This window comes from Lagenorhynchus albirostris, chromosome 10, assembly GCF_949774975.1.
Source record: "Lagenorhynchus albirostris chromosome 10, mLagAlb1.1, whole genome shotgun sequence".
NCBI lineage: Eukaryota > Metazoa > Chordata > Mammalia > Artiodactyla > Delphinidae > Lagenorhynchus > Lagenorhynchus albirostris.
This window is the reverse complement of record NC_083104.1, coordinates 84,496,151-84,511,989: the sequence shown is the minus strand read 5'-3', so window position 1 is coordinate 84,511,989 and position 15,839 is coordinate 84,496,151. Positions and strand designations below refer to the sequence as shown.

At 43.2% G+C, this 15,839-nt stretch overlaps 2 protein-coding genes across 8 annotated transcripts in view; one reads left to right on the top strand and one right to left on the bottom strand.

The window, feature by feature from the left end:
- The window catches only part of LOC132527646 (cytidine monophosphate-N-acetylneuraminic acid hydroxylase), a 257,079-nt gene that overhangs the window by 150,610 nt on the left and 90,630 nt on the right, over positions 1 to 15,839 (bottom strand). The window lies entirely within an intron of this gene.
- CARMIL1 (capping protein regulator and myosin 1 linker 1) overlaps positions 7 to 15,839 on the top strand; it is a 318,449-nt gene continuing 302,616 nt past the window's right edge. Inside the window, exons 1-2 of the mRNA XM_060163549.1 lie at positions 7 to 39; positions 3,814 to 3,911. The gene's annotated coding sequence lies outside the window, so the exon portion shown is untranslated. The remainder of the gene's footprint in view (positions 40 to 3,813; positions 3,912 to 15,839) is intronic.

Below are 15,839 nucleotides of genomic sequence, written 5' to 3'. Positions count from 1 at the left end.
CCCCCCAGGCGCCTCCTTCCGCCGCGACCGGGGGTCCAGGTTGGCGGAGGAAGGGGGCGGTCTGCCAGGGTCTGGGGAGTTCTGGAAGCGAGGAGAATCCTTTACAGCGCCCAGCCCAGTGTCCTCAACTCGGGAAGTCCGGGAAAGCCCAGCACCGGGACGGCTGGCGAGCGCACAGTGGGTCGCCTCCGGCACGTGCCAGGACCACCCTGACCCCAGGAAATAACGGGCGGGAGGTGCCCCTGTGACGTACAGACTTGGGGGAGGGGGGCGCTAGTCCGGTATAATGACTGAGCCTAGCAAGGCGTGGCTTCGCCTAGCGAACTGGGAGCGAAAGGGTTACAGGACTGACGCAAACTCGGGCCAGGAAATTGAGGGTTAATGATAAAAACCTTATTTCAATAATGATTAACCTACCGATTCTCCCCATCCCGGATCTCTTAGGGAACCTGTGTGTGGTACCCTATGCAAGGTGACCCATTGTTTGAGTCCCTTGAGGGTTCTTTTTGGGGGAGTGGTGAATATTTTGTCTTGGGGTTTAACTTAATTAAGTGGATAGTTAAAATGGCAGAGCTCAAATGAGGTTTGGGGGGAAGAGTGTTCGGAAAACCAAGCGTTTAAGCGTGTGTGTGTGTGTAGCATGTTGTATTGTAACAAGGTATGTGTTTCTGTGTGCGTGTGTGTTTTGAGCCCCAGTGACCTGTATTCCTTACTGTCCCATCCTTGGCACACTACACAGCCTACAGCTCAGAAAGACGTTTAATCGGTGCTGACAAGAGTTCTAACCGCCCATTCATCTGCATCTGAGGAATTTGCCCCTCTGTTTCACCTTCTAGCAGTAATACTTTGGAGGAGTTTGTGTGTGCTCTTGCATTAGTGACTGTTAGCTCAGCAGGTGAAACTAGATGTAAAGAAGCTGTTGCTAGGCTTGTATGGAAGATAGAAGCTTCTGCTTTTGTTGAATTAAAATAAACCTAACTACCAAATTTAGGGTATTAAGTCTACCCCCCCTTCCCCCCCAATCATGCCTCTTCTCTCCCCAGCCCTGTAGAGTCCCCTGGGAGTGAGTGGTCCATCCAGTTCTGGGAGGCTGAGATCTTTCCAACACCCTTCCAGGAAGGAAACAAACACCCAGAACCTCTGAAGATGCCTCCAGAGGTCCTGAGAAAGAGAATTTAGGGGCGGGTTTGCCTCACTGGCCAGGGGATAAGGATAACTAAAGAAGGTGGCAGAGTTTTTAATTAGTTGTCCTTGAGCCTGGTGGTGAAAAGTTTAGGTAATTACCCAGGAAAAAGGGCGATGAAGGCTAGGATGGAAATAAGGTACCTGGTTTATATTGATGATCCTCAAAATAAATCCTTTGGTATATTTTAAAAGTTGAATTTAACCCTTATCTAGAAATGGAATTTTTGTGTTTATCGAGTCCTGCCCATCTCACATATCTTTCAAACAAAGGACAAATGTTTTTGTGATAGGCCCAATATGATTTTTCTGGGCCTTTAAATGGTCTAATTGGCCTGGGCTAGGGGAAATTCCTGCATCTGCTTTAGTCTCTAATTTCAAGTGCTTGCAGGAGTTCTGCTCTCATCAGTTCAAAATGGCAACCATGTGAAAACTTCAATATAGTCCCTGAAGCTAATCCCCCAAGGCATTTAAAAAATGTGTTGTGTATCTTTCTGATTATTAAAGTAATACAGGCTTTTTATTTAAAAAATTTAAATGCAGAGAAGAATGAGAATATATGCCACCCATGTTACCACTCCAAGATAGCTACTTTTGACCTGTGGGTATATAACTTACCCATCTTTTTCTTTGTGTATGTATTCTTCAATCACTTTCAGATGCTCATTTCCCACAGTTCTTTTTAGGGGAGGGACGAGCAGCCTGTACCAGTTTTGAGTTCTGATAAGATAGGAGCTGCTTAGAGAACTCCCTGTGTAATGAGCTCCCCGACCTATCCCCCACACCCCGGCCAACATTCCACCTCATTGCTGTTCCCTGGACAAACTACTTTTTCTTGTTCCCATGCCCTTCTCTTTGCTGGCACTGCCCTATCCTCCCCTCCTTCACTCTTCTTATCTGAGTGGCTCTAAACTCTTTGTGGTGGGTTTCCAATAAGAATATTTTGATCACCCCTTAGTAAGCATATATTTATTTGTTAAGCTGCATGCATACTTCATTTAGTGTGTGTAATCTAAAACATAAACTGAAACATTGCAAATAGAAGTAAATTCTGTTTTCTTCCTGCACCCCAATGGATTGTATTGTACACTGTGCTTTGGAAACCAGTGGTCTATTTCCTCTTCCTTCAAGCTTCAGCTCAAGGGTCCCCTCCTCCCTGAAACCTTCATGTATCTTCTTGTCCATGATCTCATGGTAGTGAGGGCAGATTCATCGAGTGACATCAATCCATCTAGTGGCTTACAATCATCCACTAGATGGTAAGCACTTGTGGAAGGCAGGGGTCATCTCTAGCCCGGCATCTAGTAGAGTAGTTGGCACACTAGGTATATTTGTTGAATATATGAATAAACCAAAATGATTATAATACCCAATTCAGAGTGGTGGGGGTATAAAGGAGTTTGCTGTGTTTTGAAGGAAGGTAGAATCTAACCAGCAGGAGAATAAGGAAAGTGCAGCCCAGGAAAGAGAATAATATATACAGGATCCTAGGGGTGTAAAGGATGGAGAGGATAGAGATAAGTGGGTGTGTGCTGAGAAGTTAAGCTGGAAAAGTGTGAAAGGCCTTGAGTGGCCTGCTGCAAGGTTTGGGTTCATCCAAAAATGACTGTGACTCATAGAGCAAGAGGGACACGATCAGATCTGTGGCTTTGGAAGGATCGCTTTAGTTCTGGGGGAGGTGTGGTACAGGGGGCTGATAGGTTGGAGGTGGTAGGCTTAGTCTCGGTGAGAGATTCTGAGGCCCTGAATGCAGGATCAAGTCCACGGGTCAGGAGCTGTTAGGAGGTGGTCCTAGGAGAGGAGGTGACTGGCTCCCTGAGAGAATGGAGTTGGAGATAAACAAGATTTCTAGCTTCATTAAGGGCCAGAGGAGGAGCAGGGAAAATAGTGACTTTGATTTGGGACCTGTTCAGTTTGGGGTCCTCACGGGAGTCCCAGAAGGGCCTTCCCGCTACCATCCAACTTTTCAACTCTCCCCTTCTCTCTCAATTCTGCCTTTGACCACTCTTCAGGGATGCGGTGGTATGAAGATTTTGAAAGGACAGATGGCCAGGAGCACCCTGACTGAATTGTTTGGGCCGGTTCTGGTTCTTTGCCATATTTCCCAACCTTCATGTCAAGGCACTCCTGGAAAATGATAATACGTATATGGCACTGTCATGAACACAGATCTGCTGGGGGCCAGAGGTAACCAGCCAAGGGATTTTATAAATTCCTGTTGTGCTTATGGTCTGCCTGCCTGCAATATAGTGCCTGCAATATAGTGCTCTGTGCTACTGCCTGACCTTGCTGCTTTCTTTTTTCTTTGTGTGTGCTTGTCCTCTTTGCCCAGCAAGATTATATCATGCCTTGCATGGACTGGTATTATATCATATGCTTTTATATTTGCCTCAGCATCTGAGCACACGGTCCAAGGCACAAAGTAGGCGTTCATCAAATACTTGGTGACCAGTAACTATCAGGCTTGTTAAAACAAGCAACAACAACAAACAAACAAACAAAAAAGAAAACTAAAAAGAAAAAAGACAATAAAAAATAAAAACAACCAAAAATGCTCCTTCAAATGCTGTCCTCCCCAATGCTTTTCTCTTATTAATAAAAGAATATAACAAAATTATTCCTTTCTTTCAGAAAGCATAAAGGATGTTATTGGCAGAAAGATAAAGATTGCATTGAAGAAGAAAGTAAAGTTGGAAGTGAAGGGAGACAAAGTTGAAAACAAAGTGCTGGTAAGTATTAACGTTTTTCTTAAAAACAAAGTTGGGAAGTAAAAATGTTTTTCCCCTCTATTGTTTTGATTGCCTAGTTTTCATGCAGCACTGGTTCTGTGTTTTATATTTTGTTCGAAAGTTCTGATGCCCATTTTGTCCCAGGTTAGTTGGAATATTTGTCCACTGAAAGTTAAAAGTAGGGTTAATTTAAATTTTAGAGACTGAAGTTTTTAAAAATTGTCTTTCTTAATGTTGTAAAAAGTCACCCACATCTAGGTCATCTCCTAGAGACCGTTTTCAAGTTATTCAAAGTTGGATGTTAAAGGGGGCTTGCTTATTATCTTTGTTGTGTCTGATTATCTGATTTTATTTGTGAGGACTTGAGATGAAATTTTTAAACCTCCTCCTATGTCAGTATAATTATTAAATTTTCTCAAATGTTATATCGGCAGCCATCTCTGGGTGATGGTCTGAGAAGGCGAAGAAAACATTTGTCTTTTTAAATTGGTTTTGGTGTTTGGGAGGGAAATGCCGGTTCCTCCCTCTAGCTTGTGAGAAGAGTTGCTGGGGGGCTGAGGGACTGGCCCTTGTTGAGCACAGGATTGCTAGGGAGTTGTCAGTGCCTGAGTTGTACCTTTAGAGAGGTGAAAAGCCTTTTGTGGTGTTTTAGTGGTTTCTGTGTTGAAACTGTGGCAAACCTTAATTTAAGCTTAGGTAAATATACCTTGTTTGTGTTTTTGTTGGAGAAAATATTCGGTTTCATCTTTTTACCATTAGAAAATTTTAAACATATGCAAAAGTAGAGAACAGTGTATTGAACTTTATATACCTTTCATCCAGCTTCAACAGTTTTCAGCATTTTGACAATATTGTTTTATCTCATCACCGTTTCCCCCGCCTCACACTTCTGGAGTATTTTAAAATAAATCCCAAGCATATGTCATTAAAAGAGAATATTTTTAATATTCTGTTTCTTCAGTTGAAGTTGCCACAGAGTTTGAAGTATCTTTCTGATACCATCTGTCTTGAGAATCTTTTAAAGTATCTGACTGCCTTCCCCTGTGGATGGAAGATTGTGCTATTGATGGATGACTTCTATCTCTCTGTGTACAAATCAGGATGGCAGAGAAATTGAAGTGGAAAAACGTGATTGAGTGACTTTTGCCCTGCAATGAAATGTGTTCACACAGACTGCAGCATTAAGGTTACCAATAGCAGAAATGATGGGTGTCATCATTCTGCTTTATTTAGTTTTAATAAAGAGTAAATTTCCTTAAAGTATGTTTTACTTATTGTTGTTCAGCCACAGGATAGAGGTATGTTTTGGCAGTGGTAGTGCAGAGAAGAAATTTTGTTTCTGCCATTTGTTGTTTTATACGTTTACAGTAAATCTTCACAAGACGGATTCACCTTTATACAATTTAAATATCAAGTAGGTTTCCTGCAACAGTCTAACATGGTATGTGGTGTTATTTGGTATGGACACTATTCATCAAAGTAGCATTCATAAACCCATGCCATGAGTAAAATTGGCAAAGTTAAAACTGCAAAGACAAATTTACATGTCCAGTGTAATAAAGTTGGCACCATTAAAGAATAGTTATGATTGGTACTTACTGTTAAGATGTTGTCGGGGGTGGGGGGGGGGTGGGGCTCTTAACGTCAGCTGGAGTTGATTAAGGTTGTAACCAAATTACAAATGTATTTGAATTTAAGCATTTATCTCCCCAAATCTGGAATCTGAGCAGTTTCTAGTGGCTTGGGGTAAACTTGTCTTGCCTGTTCCTTACTTGCAGGGGCAGGAATTGTTAATAGAAATATTCAAGGTTTGACAAGCTTCAGGTTTGAGCAGGATGGTCTACGAATTAACCTTTTTAAGTCTTTGATTTTCGAGTTTCTGAATTCAGAGAAATTCATTTACTTAAATTAAAACATTGGGAATTTCCTTATAATTTGCATTTCTGACTTTCTTTTGGCTGTCAGTTCAGTAAAATAGGGTATACCTGAATTGGCTTAAATCAGTATTTCTGTTCTGATTTTTATTTCTTGTTCCTTTTCCCTAAGTGCCCCGCCCCCACCCCCCCTGCCCCGCGTGCTCTTAGTATCCTTCCTTATAAAGCTGGGAGTGTGTTATATAGGACTTGGTTCCTTCTTTTCACACTTTGAGACTTTATGCTATTTCTAGCTTATCTTTTGTAGAGGGTTTATCTTCATCTTCCTTCTCATGGTCCTAAGAGCTGATGTTCATTCAGCAGGCTCTGTTGGACACTTGATTATGCATTGCCGTATTCGCTCCAGCAGCAGCCCTCTGAGGTAGGCACTATTTACATCTGTATTTGGGGGAACTGAGATTTGGAGAGGCTAAAGGAACTTGTTTCAGGTCATCCAACTAATGAATGACAGAGCCGGAATTGAATGAACCCAGATCACTCAGAGCCTGTCCACTTCCCCATTATGCTCAAAATAGAAAGAAAATAGCCTTTGGCTTGTTCAGTGGTTGCAAACTTTCAGGAAGATTTGGACTTTAGAAGGATTAGTGCTCCCTTGTGTGGATTTGACTGATTGATGGATAACATTGTACATTGCTTGGTTCTACCCTTGTTGAGCCTCTCCCACGTGCCAGATGTACAAGATGGACGTAGATTCTGACTTCATGGGATTCAGAGCTCAGAGTCGAGTTGGGAGGTAAACACCTCTAGAGGCAGAGCTTTGAGGTGTGCTGTGAGCAAGATGATTGGGGGCACATGGGAGGAACCCCTGACTCAGGGCTGAGGGTCAGGGAAGACTTCCAGAAAGAAGGCAAAGGTAAACTGACACCCAATGGATGAATAAGAGTCACTAAGGGAAGAGAGCAGAGACATGTTATAGACAAAGGAAACAGAATATGCCTGGAAGCCAGAGAGAGCTTAGCATGTTAAAGGCAAATACTAAGTACAGCTGGAGCAAGGGGTATGGGGTGGAGAATGGCAGGGCTTAAAGCTGATTCTTTTTCTTGCAATTGGGATCAGGTGAAAGTTGGGACGGGTTCAACAGGTCTCTTCCCACCACCTGTTTCTCATGACCATCACATGAACTTTATCCTCCCCTCTTTTAGGGAGGCAGTAGGACTCAGTGGTTAAGGCCTTGGACCTTGAGTCATGCCCAGTTCACACTGCAGCCTAGCCACTTGATAACGTTGTTCAGCCTCAATTCCTTTCTCTATGAAACAGACCTTCTATTTGTACATGGTTTCTTTGTAGATTAACTGGGATGTATCTTAACACTGCTTAGCACAGTGCCTAGTACATGATGAACTCCCAACAGATGATAAAGCAGAAGGAACCAAAGGGTTGTGCGTTCTGTTTTTTCAGTGGCACAGAAAGTGCCTGTTCTTTCCATGCCCAAGTATTCACTGCCTTTATTGAGGGATTGAGCTTAGTTCACTCTAAGGCCAATAATTACTTATAGTTTATGGTACCTTTTAAGCTGGATGGAGTGCAACTGATGAGATCCCAAATTCCTAAGGTATGTGCTGGTCTAGTGAAATCAGAAATCAATGTTCGGGGGAAAACCAAGTTTGACAGTCAAGTGGTAAACAAAGATAAACCAGCGACTTCACTGCATGGCTTTGATTCAGAGCCTTTAGTACACCTTTGTGCGTAGTAGATTTCTCAGAATGAGCGGAAGTATACTGTCTTTCTCAAACTTATATGGCCAGAGACCCTACTGACCATAGTTTGGGAAGCTGGGATGGAACAGGTCCAAGCTGGTGCCTTTGGGAACAGTTAAAGGGAACATGGGACAGACTAGAACAGGCTCTCTGTCATTGGAGTGTCCTCCTGGCGGACAGTTCTTTGGCCTGTACGTTTTGGGGACTTTTTTTTTTGGCCGTGCTGCTCGGCATGTGGGATCTTAGTTCCCCAACTAGGGATCGAACCCGTGCCCCCTGCAGTGGGAGCACGGAGTCTTAACCACCGGACCACCAGGGAAGTCCCCGGCCTGTACCTTTTATCTAAGTTGTGGGCGGGTCGGCCGCAAGCCACACACTGGCACCATGTCATCCTTTGCTGTACGGCCTTTCTCTGTTGTCTTTAGGGGATGTCATCAGGAAGAGATTCTGTGTTCCCTAGACTCTCAGTCCTTCCTCCCATTTGCTACTTGAATCTCCACCCAAGTTTTGTAGTACCTGGACTTTTTTTTTTTTTTTTTGTGCGGTACGCTGGCCTCTCACTGTTGTGGCCTCTCCCGTTGCGGAGCACAGGCTCCGGACGCGCAGGCTCAGCGGCCATGGCTCACGGGCCCAGCCGCTCCGCGGCATGTGAGATCTTCCCGGACCGGGGCACGAACCTGTGTACCCTGCATCGGCAGGCAGACTCAACCACTGCGCCACCAGGGAAGCCCGTTTATAGATTTTGGTGTGAAAATAAATCTCCATTTCTCCCTTTGAAATGCCAAAGAGTATAATTGTGGGTTTGTATAGGAATTGCCTTCTTTTTAGAAGCTGTCATTTTCCATTTTCCAGAATGGCTGAATCATTGTGTAGTCCTACCAGCAATGCATGTGTGATCCAGGCAATTTGGTATTGCCTGGCCTTTTTTTTTTTGAGGACTAATGGTTGAAAGAAAAATGTTGTCAGGGGAAAGCAAGGTCCTCCACCCACGCTTCTGCTGTTGCTTGTCTGCGGGAGAGGAATGTGTCTCTCTCTCCAGAACAGTGCCTCTGAATTGTGTAGATCTGTTCCTGGTCTCAGCTTTGTTTTTCCTGTTTCACTTTGGAATTTGGGTTCAATCATCTTTGCCAACCCTTTGTTCTTCCACATCCCTCTTAAAAGGGGGCAGAAGCAGGACTCTCTTATTAGACTGAGCATGTCGAGGAATGGCATGTAAATGTAACCATGTCAGTTTGTTCACCGGTTCCCTTGAAAACACTTGATCCATCCTTCATTTATTTTCTTTTGAAAAGTTAACCTGAATCTCTTTAATGTATTTTCTCTTGTTTGGCTATTTATTTATAACTTTTGAGCACCTGGATTCAGCTTGATTGGAATAACTAAGTTAACTTTAAGACGAGGAAAAGTAAAAGAACGTTATTTGGGGTAACATGTATCCTTAAAATATTTTGGTGGCAGTGCTGTCTTTCATTAAAATATAAACTCTACTCCTACCTGTTTATTTTTAAAAAATGCATTAAAAAGGGAATATCTCTCACCTAAAAGTTTTGTAAGCATCTGGCCCACATAATCAGGAATCAGTTTAAACCTGAGTCTCTGATACGGAAAGCGTTTTTCTTTTACACGACGCCATGCTCGTTTTTTGTGGCTAGTCTGTTTAATATTTTCCTAATTCCCCTGTCTCTAATACCTAACTTGATTCAGCAGCACGACTCACGGCACAGTCACTTCTCAGACAAATATTCACTCTGGAAATTACATTTTGCAGCTACTTTCAGGTGACATCAACCTTAGCCGATGGTTTCTAGACTTTTTTTTTTTAAATCAGTTGTACCCTTTTAAAACATAATTTTCCATGGGACCAATAAAATAGTGCTATTTTAGGAGTGTAAGTGTGTTTTGCAAATTTATAGTTAAAATCCAAAATATGAGTATAAACCCAATCAGTGATTTGTGTGAGGCTGTTTTGATGAACATAACTTAGAAATAGAGGGGAGATTGGATTTGGTTTTGGCTCCTTAGTATAGAGAGACTCCCTATTTACCCTTTAAGTAGTACAAATGTCACAGTTTTTAAAATAGCTACTTTTGCAACCTCGGGATGCTTTCCAAGGAAATAGAGATGTCAGGAGGCACTTTATCCTGAGTTCTGCACAAAAGTGGGGTATCCTGACAGCAAAGCTTACCTCATTGTTATCTCCAGTAAGTTAAATTTGGTGTAACATCAAATCATGTGTTTGTGTTTTGTCCCAGCAGTTAAAATAGAAGTAAGAATGAAATCCACATCAGATGTTTGTAGATTGCAGTGGCTTCTGAAGAATGCTATTGGAAAATCGTTGCTCTAGGCCTCCGGGTTTACTTCCCTCTGCAGGAGGCTTGTACCAGTTGTTGGGTAATTTGAACAGTTCTCTTTGTGGAACTGTAGGAGCCTCAACTTTTAAGGATCACTTACAATTCAGTGCATAGGTAATTTTCAAAGCACCTGGGTGAAGTTACATGACGAGAAAATTGAGCTTTAGAAAACAGCAACAACATTGAAACAATCTTCAGGAGTAGGTATCAGAGAGCACACATTGTTGCCAAGGGTCCTGGCAGAAGTTCTGGGAAACTCAAAATAAAATAATCCGTATTTGAGTACTTGAGAATTCTCCCCAACTCAGAACTGGAGTCAGCTCCCGCTGACCTCTGGGTAGGGGTTGGAGGCAGGCTATGGCTCTGGGCACATGTTTCCAGGAGACAGTTCTGGCCAACTTGAACTTGTTACCTGAGCTGCATTTACATTCTACTTTCTCATCTGCCCCAGTTTCTTCTGTAGTTGGGTTAGGTGAGTCAAATGACCTTGGGCAAGAAGCTATTGAACGTACACCAGCCTTGGTGTAACTTTTCATTGTTCTTAAAAAGATAGTCCTTTCCAGCCTCTGGGATTTAGGCAACCTGGGAAGGGGGCATTTTGGACAAGGAGGACCCGGGAAATCTAACTAGAATATGCCATGAATTGGAAGAACTCATTTTTCATAGTCGTAAAATAGGTACAGAGAAAACAAAACAGAAAGGCTTTGGTGAAAGGTTACCGTAACACCTTTCTGTTTCATTTCATTAGAAACGCTGTTAATATCTTTTGTTAAAGTAGATTGAAAATGCACCTAAAATCTGATGAAGGATAGAACTCTCCCCCTTTCTAAAAAGCTTGTTGTCTTTGAACAGAATACAAGGATTTGGATTGGTATATATGGGGCCTATTGTTTCTAAATCTTCCTGTGCCCTATTACACACTCTCTCTCTGTGTCTCTCTCTCTGTCTCTCTCTCTGTCTCTCTCTGTCTCTATCACTTTCCCCAACTCTTTGAGAAAAGAGGGGTACAATAAAGGGAGGAAAGAAGGATGCTTGGGGTGGGGTGTGTGTGGGTGTGTGTGTGTTTACATAAAAGTCTGTTCACTTTCACCCATTGGGTCCTTTCCTTCATCTTGGTTGTTTGGGAGAGAATTTTTCTTTTTTGAAAACATTATCTCTCGATGAACCTTTGCCAGCAGGTATCTTTGTCTCTTTAGACACACTGGGTGCACAGCAAGTCCTCTTAGAAGTAGAAGCAGGGCTGTACAAATGCCCTGAACTGTGCTTAGAGCATCTCCAGCCTGTGGCAAGGGTTTGGGGTGAATGTGCTGAGTTCCCACTGAGGAGGCAGGTGTGTCCATTCCTGCTGATCCCTGGGCTTTGGGGTCTCAGGAGACATTTACGGGCATCGACTGGGATGAGTAGGCGTGTCCTCCAGACAGGATCTGGTGTGGACGGATTGGCTTAAGCGGACTCTGGGGAAGTTTCTTCAGCCCTGGCCCCTCTTGATTGCTGCCCAGAAGATCTTGAGGCTGGAGGACTCTTGGTAGCCCTCTAACCATGCACTCTAGCCTATGAGAAGTTGCTTCTGTAGCATCCCTGATAGCTGAGTATCCACTTTCTGCTTCAGTGTTTCTGGTGATGGGAAAAGCAAGAATCCCAGAAAGCCCTTTCTTAGTTCAGGCTGGAACCTGCTTCTCAGTAACTTCTCTGAATTTACTGTAATGTAGGCTACTGGAACATCATAGGACAATTTTGCTCCCTCCTACATGAGTACGGGTCAGGTATTTGAGGACAGTTATGTTTTTCCTTGGTCTTTTAGTCCTCAGGCGAAACATGCTCACTTCCTACAAATCTTAATCCTTGGAGGACATTGCTTTCAGACTTTTCACTGTTCTGATCGCCTTGCTTTGGACCCATCCTACTTTACCAGTGAGCCTTTTAAGCTGTAGGTGTTTTGGGGATTACAAATGTTTGGCAAACACTGTTAAAACTGAATTAAACAGACTTTCTCAGAGTCTTTAATGGGCTTTTGTGGATTGTGCCACTTGAAGGGGGGAATGCAGTGTGTGGCATCACAGAATCTGTTCTCCAGACTCTGTAGGAAACATGGGTGTGGGTGCAGTCGGCCAAGTGAAGAGTACCAGCTGCACGTTGCTCTGGCCAAGTAAAAGTTTTCTTCTTGTTCTTAAAATTTTGAAAGTATCTATGCTATTTGCATTACTAAAAAGTTATAAAATATAAGATAGTAAAACTGAAGCATCATCTAGTCCTATCAATTTGGATGTAATCATTGGAAAAAATTTTTCTATGCTAACATACATAAACTATATGATCTGTTTTTAAAATGGAATCCTGAATCCTATCTTGTAACCTTTTAAATTTTACTTTTTGAGGTCAAAGCTTTCCATGACAATTATATATATATTATATAAAATACATATAACATATAATACATATATAATATATATATATAATATATATAATGTTTTGAATTTCTGCCTGGCACTCTATTAGCCCACTTGAGAAGTATACCATAATTTATCTAACACTTATAATGAGATAGTTAGGTTCCTTCCAGGATTTTGCCTTATAAGTGACACATCCTCACTTTTATTTTTCTTGGATAAATTCCTGGCAGTGGAATTGCTGCCTGACAGACTTTTTAAAGGATGTATTTTTCACCTGATTGTTATTCAGGAAGTCTCAATAGAGAATAATTCCCCCACCTCATTAATTTTATTGTCTTTAGAAAGGTCTGCTTAGCAGAATGGCTGGTTCTCTTTTTTCAGGTCCTTATATTTCTTAGGCAAGGACTCCTTGGACCCTAGCTCCCAAGGCAAACTTTGTCCTTGCAGTTTAGGGCCCTTTTAGGTCTGCCTGGGTGGATGCGACATTGTCTTCTACTGGAGTATATTTGCAGGCGAGGAGTCCTGTGGCTCTGGTGTTTGCCGGTGGGTTCCGGAGTCCCGGGTCTTGCTCGGCCCTGGCTCCTGCTGAATCAGCCACAGCTTTTTCGTGGCTGCACCCCAGCTCGATGTGAGACTGCATTATACAATTTAGATCTTTGGTCTTTGCTCTGGTCTCAAGACTTTCTTACCTTGGGTTCTTGAGGCTCTGATAAATGGTAGCTGAGCAGATGTGCAACTGATAAGGCCCATGGTGCTTTCATTGGATGAAGTGTAGCTAAGTAGAACCCTAAGCCAGTGTGCATGTACAGCTCGTCTGGTGTCTCAGAAGATATTTTAGTATCATAAGGAAAGGAGACATTGCTTTTTCTCTCAGGCAGTTCTGAAGGCAATTGACTTCACCTGTGTAGCTAACATCCATCTCTTAAGTGGCATGGTCCTTCCCCACCCCACCTACACCTGCAGAGTAGTTCTTGCTTCTCTTCCCACTACCTCACCCTTTCCCTGTCTCCCCACCCCTGAGGGGGTGTGTCCAGGTCACGAGGACCCTTGAGCTCTCCTCCCACGAGCAGCTCCTGCAGCCCCATCTTCCTTGGTGAGTCCCTCGAGTGTTCAGCCTGCATTTCTCTCCTTTCAGTGCTGCCCTTGGGTACCATGTTGCCTGTGGTTATCTTTCCTTCCAAGACTGGCAGGTGGGATGAGATTCCTCAGGGAACCTCTTATGCTTATCAGAAAACAAGCACGTAGGACCCCTTCCATTTTCAGAGTTACATTCTCAGTCCCAGTGTGGAACAGACAAGGGAAAAAATAGAACCAAAAGTAGGGAAGTTACTGAGATTTCCGAAGTCTTGCAAAGTCTCTTTTAAGACAGTTTCTCTGCAGTTTGATTCCTGACTCCCAGGCCTGAGGAGCCCAGCAACACTCTCTTGTTGAATCTGAGCTAAAATATGGCTGGTGAAGTCCAGGCTGGTTGGTTAGGTGTTACCAGTGGGCATTTTCGGTTTCCTGAATTCATCTGTCTGAAATCGGTTGTCACTGGCAACCAAAAGAAGATTGGATCATCCCTCCTAGGCATGAGAATGAAACCGAGACCTGGAGAGAAGTACTTGTGGTTCTTGGACAGATCATTTTGGCACTTGGAACATTTCAGCCCTTTTTCCTTTAAGTCTCCAGGAGCCGGTTTCTATTTTCGCCTGCATCCTTGGGGTAGCAAAAATGTTGCAGTCTGGGGAAACTTTTGTACAACTTAGTTCACTGAATCACGGGCACTGCCTGTGCTGATGGAAATCAGAACCAGCCTGCAGGGAAAGGCTTAGTTCATTGGGCACTCGGCTTGTGCGGCTGTCTCCATCGCAATCTCCTGGGTGTCGTATTCCTTATCAGAACTTTCACCCCCTCAAAATTTATCATTGGTGAGTTACCTGTGAAGTTCGGTTTCCGTTTCAACAGTTCTCTAGAAAACAAACTTCTGAAGCTCCAGTAGCCCTTAACCCTCCATCAGTTTACAGTCCTCTAAGTGGTCTCTGCGAGGAACCTGGTAGGTCTCTCTGTCAATATTTCTCTTTCTCCACAAGGCCTGGATGCAAGAAGTCGGTCCAATCCTTCCTGTCCAGTGTTGCTTCTTAACAGAGCAACTGGAGCAAAGGAGAGGCTGTTAGCACTTTGTCACTTAGAGTTTCTTAAGCATCCTCCCGTTTGAGAGTTCTCACTGCAGAGACTTAATGAAGCGTCTGTCTTTACATCAGATACGTGCAGGTTGTCCGTGGAACTGAACAAGTGTTGTCAGCAATGCTGTGTGTGCAGGAAGCCTTCACACTCGGGTCCTTTTTGGCAGGCTCTGTGTTCTCTGGGAATAAACAGTTTCTCTACCCATCGGAGTAGGGCTCCATACTTTCATATTCTGGAGAGTCATGCTTGTGGTATAGTTAGCCTGAAATTCAGGGATGGCTTTTTTTTTTCTTTTTAAATATCTTTGCAGACATTTTATACTTTCCACTCTCTTAGAGGCTTCCTCTGTGTTATGGGATCAGTCTGCCTGGGTTAGAATCCTAAAACTACTAACTATGGGCAAGTTATGTAACCTCTCGGTGCCTCACTTTTTTCATCCATAGAATGGGTATAATAATAGAACCTACCTTTAGATTTGTTTTGAAAATTAAATGAGACATTCCATATAAAATATTTTAAATAGTGTCTGGCATAGAGTAAGTCCTCAAGTCTTAGTTATGGTTACTGTTGTGAGGGGTGTTGCAGTGAACTGTGCTGAATGCTCTGATATGAGAATCTGGTTATGTGTCCATAGTCATAGATTACTTGGATATATATTATCTGAATAGCCCCAGAGAAGTACTTCTTTTCTTTAAAAATAAATTTATTTATTTATTTTTGTCTGTGTTGGGTCCTCATTGCTGGGCGCGGGCTTTCCTTAGTTGCGGGGAGCGGGGAGCTACTCTTCATTGCGGTATGCGGGCTTCTCGTTGCGGTGGTTTCTCTTGTCGCGGAGCACGGGCTCTAGGCGCACGGGCTTCAGTAGTTGCGGCACACAGGCTCAGTAGTTGTGGCTTGCGCTCTAGAGCGTAGGTTCAGTAGTTGTGGCGCGCACAGGCTTAGTTGCTCTGCGGCATGTGGGATCTTTCCAGACCAGGGCTCGAACCCGTGTTCCCTGCATTGGCAGGTGGATTCTTAACCTCTTAACCACTGCACCATCAGGTAAGTCCCCAGAGAAGCACTTCTACTTTGCATCTTTTCCTGTCTCTGTGCAAGATACCTGTTTTGATGTTTTCTCTGGTCAGAGCTCTTGAATCCAGTATTGGCTGTCTCCACAAATGGGTTTAGGATCTTTTTTTCAGTCTGCTGGTCTTAAAGAGGGTACGTGGATTTTGGAAAAAATCTTTCTTTAAGAAAGGGTTTAGGTATGTACATTGTTGAGATATATGTCTCTGAAGACAGGACTGTGCATTTTCTGTGGGTACATTTATGCCTCCTTTTCCCTGCAGATCCCGATGTATTCAGAAATATACTCGAGTTCCGCTTTCACTTTCAAGTCAGATCTCAAAAA